Source organism: Parus major, chromosome 1 (assembly GCF_001522545.3).
Source record: "Parus major isolate Abel chromosome 1, Parus_major1.1, whole genome shotgun sequence".
Lineage (NCBI taxonomy): Eukaryota > Metazoa > Chordata > Aves > Passeriformes > Paridae > Parus > Parus major.
Genome location: NC_031768.1, coordinates 59,089,260 through 59,093,046, shown reverse-complemented (window position 1 = coordinate 59,093,046; position 3,787 = coordinate 59,089,260). Strand labels below are relative to the sequence as shown.

The 3,787-nt window shown below is 40.4% G+C and overlaps 1 long non-coding RNA gene across 1 annotated transcript; it reads right to left on the bottom strand.

Moving 5' to 3' along the window:
* Nucleotides 1–1,343: 1,343 nt before the first annotated feature.
* LOC117244035 lies at nucleotides 1,344–1,940 on the bottom strand. The gene is made up of 2 exons (XR_004496385.1): nucleotides 1,696–1,940; nucleotides 1,344–1,517 (listed from the first exon to the last, which is right to left on the bottom strand). It is a non-coding gene; the product is annotated as an uncharacterized LOC117244035 (long non-coding RNA).
* Nucleotides 1,941–3,787: the final 1,847 nt, after the last annotated feature.

Below are 3,787 nucleotides of genomic sequence, written 5' to 3'. Positions count from 1 at the left end.
TATTTAACACAGGTAATTGTGCCTCTTCAAATGCAAAGCAGTCAAGTTTTGTAAAGCATGATGCATGAAGCAATTTTACCAGCTGTTTTCCCAAGCCTGAACTCCTGAGCTAGACTGATACATTGTGATCCTGATGCAGGATTTCTGGTGGTTTCATGAAAAGCATCGGGAGGCGAAAACATTGTTGTATTGTATTTCTACTGTATTTGGATGCTGGCCCGTGTGGGCTCCAACACCCCCAGAAGCAAGCTGAAGCTGGCCTTGTGGCCATTGACACCGCTCTGAATATGGCTCATGGAAAAGTTCCATTTAGTTTTACACTTGCAATAACATTGTGCCTTGTGTGTTGTTTTTTTGTTAGCTGAAAAGCATATGTTTTGGCTTTTCCCATCAACGTAGGAGAGAGGGCTTGTATTTTAAGTCATGGGACAGAAAAGGAATAACAAAGTCAAGGCTTTCTTTCCAAGCTGCTGCACCTACGCAACATTTTTACAAGCTTTTTTGCTAATTTGCATAATTGCTTTCTGCTATTTTTTACTCACTTCTGCTAATTATCATCACTCAATTTTTGCACAGAATTAACAGCTTGTGAGGACATTTTCATAGCACAGAAGCAAATTTTCTCTATGAGTGTATGCAATTATTCAATTCTAGCCAAAAAGTGCTGACATGCATAAAATGCATCAAACATATTACCCTCTTCACTGGTCCATAGAAAATCTAATAAAATCAAGAGGCGCAGAAAACTTTTTGCAAGGTGTTCTGACATTGGAAGACTGGGTTTCATAGTTAATATGGATTTATTTAAAGTTACTTGATTACCTATTAATTGATTATAACTAACTCGTGTCTGATTTTACATTAGTGGCCAGCAGCCATCACTCTTCAGACCTCACCAATTGATGCACAAAAAGCAGAAATTTGCTCTGAGCTGTGAAGCAAAAACCTACTCAAACTAGTGAAAGGTGTAAAGACCTGGCACTGGGTATAAATGCTGTCTTGTTACATGCTGGATTTTAGGTAATGTCCATCCAGTAAGTATTAAAAATAACAGAAATACCCCTTTTTCCTGATACAAACATCACGGGTTTTGAAAATACAATCACTCTAAAACTGAATAGCTGTAGATTTTACTTGCAGACCCATCAGCTACTCATCTCTCATTGCACCAGTTTCTACTATGATTGTAGAAGTAAGCTGATGATGAATGTTGAAACATAAATAATTCTTGGCAAAATGATAACAAAAGCCACAAGATGTCTAATAGATCTAATTCTGGAAGTATACTTATCTGACAACCAAGTAAACTGTTGATGTGAAGGGAAGGACTTTCAAGCATGAACTGACTAGCATGATTCCATTTTATTTAGTTAATGAGAACCAAAATTTTAAAAAATTCCCCTAAATAGTGCTGGTGTGTTAATACATACTACAACCCGGCCTGCCTTTTTGAAACCTCTTCGGGTGATAGCTCCATCTTCTGAATGTCTCCAGAGGTACTTTCCTCTTCTTGGTGACTGTAGAGAGAATTTTAAAACCCTGCTAGGAAGGAATGTTTCATCATGCAAGTCAAATTTAAGTTCCCTGCTAAGCTGGACTGAATAGATCCCGTGTAAATATACAAATTGAACATTAAAAATAGCTGTTTATTCATGTAAATCTACTCTGGGTGCTGTGCTGAGTGAATATTCCCACCTGAAAGCTGGTCCTGGTGGCTCCTGTGTGAGCTTGTGTGAGATCCTCGGTATTTCTTGGAGATTGAAGCCCCTGCCAGATGACAGCCCATGCTGTGGGACTGTCCCCACCTCAAAGCTGACACTTTCATAACATCCATTTTCATAGTGTGGATTTGCACCTGAGAAGAAGGTTCTATTTCAGAATGGGAGCACTGCACTGGTGAACTTTGCCTCCTTTTATGTAGTAGGATGGGAGATTGACCCATGCCAGTTATTGCAGGCAGGGCAACAATTAAATGAGCCATGGGGACAGTCCAGCTCACAGCAGGCACTCTGGCTGGATCTGGCTGGATATGGGAGCACAGGAGCGTGGGCTCACCATGCCCAGCCTCACAAGGGGACTTGGTGCCCGCTGTGCAGGTGAACCAGTTCAGAAATCATGAACTGCCTTCTCCTAAACTACCTCTGAAGAGACTGAAGGTGTTGAAGGTATCATCACATTCAAGAGAGTAGATGCTGGAAAAGACATAGGGCTTCTTTTACCTGGCAGCAAGGAACTCTTTCCGGAGAAACCATCCATTTGCAGAACAATTTGCACATAAAGTTTTATCCCCAGCGGGTATTCTTGATTTTTGTTCACAGGCTGCATGTAGATAATACCTCTCTCTTAGTGACACACCATACTACACACAGAGGAGTCAGACACAGCGGTGATTATCTTGTGGACAATCCCTTGTTTCTCTTGGAAACGCTTCAGGGATGAAGTAACAGTAACCACACTGAAAAAAAGTCAAACAAACAGTACAGTATTATGGCAACTGATTACATCTTGTTCAAAAAAACATTAAGGGTCCTGCTGTATCTTCTTCTTTTTCTTTTTTCTTTTTTTTTTTAACTTAATATAACTATATAACTAATATATTTTTTCCCAGTCTCTGTTATTCCTCCAACAACACCCCTCCAAAATCTTCTTGTTGGGATTCACGTACGAAGGGAAATAGCTGAATTAACTGTTCAATACTGTTCCCAGAGGAGACCCAAACTGTAGGATACATGCTGGTTTCAAGGCTGCTAGTCAAGTAGTGCATTTGACTGTGAAATTAAAGATGGCCCTGGGGATTCCTTTTTGTGGTCACACACATGAGTAGGGTAAATTTCAGTATACAATATATAACATTCAGAGCAGGATGATCACAAAGGTGGTAGTTAAGACAAATTAATGGTCAGCCAAGTATAAAAAAGATTTTCATGTTCATGCAATGATCACTTATCACTCCTGTGACTTCACAGACTGTTCCAATTCTGAAACAAAGCGCTCCAGGGTATCCCGAAACTTAAATTGCACCAATAATGAAATCATTCTTGGAACCAGCCACACAAATACTAAGTTCAAGGCTAGCTACCATGTTCTACACAAATTATCTGGGCTTAAGTACACATTTGCTTCTAAACTCTTGGAACATATACAAAATGTATAAATAAGCACTTACCCTAAAACTATTTGTTCTAGGAAAGTAAAAGCTCTAATTTAGAATACAACATGAAGGATGTCCTTCTGGAAGCTACATTTCTTTAAAGTCAGGATAGTCCTGGTTAAATGCTTCCTCTGATTGCAAGGCAATATGGCATGAATCAAGAATCCATTTTTTAGCAGAGCAGATCAAACCAGAATGCAAATAGAGTTAACTATGCTAGAAACCATAAACTCTGGGATGACTGATTGTGAAACACCACTCTCACGAGCTGGCACTAAATTACACCACATGTTGATTGTGCTTTGCTTCATTTTCTGGAAGGGGTGAAGGTACAGTTTTATGGCAGGAGTACTCCCTAAACTCCAGCTGGTGTGTACACAGCTCTTGGTATCTGAGTCTAGACTCAGAAGCAGACACAGCCTCCTCCCCAGACTGGCTGAAAAGAAGTTATTTATTTGAGCCACTGCCACAGGGATGAACAGCCACCACCCACTTCTCCCCATCTGGTAGTGCTTGGGCACCACCAGATCAAGCCACAGCTTGTGTCCTCATTCCTATCAGGAAGCATGATGAAAAGGAAGGGGAAAGAAGCAAAGGGAAAGAAGGAAAGGGAAAGGGAAAGGGAAAGGGAAAGGG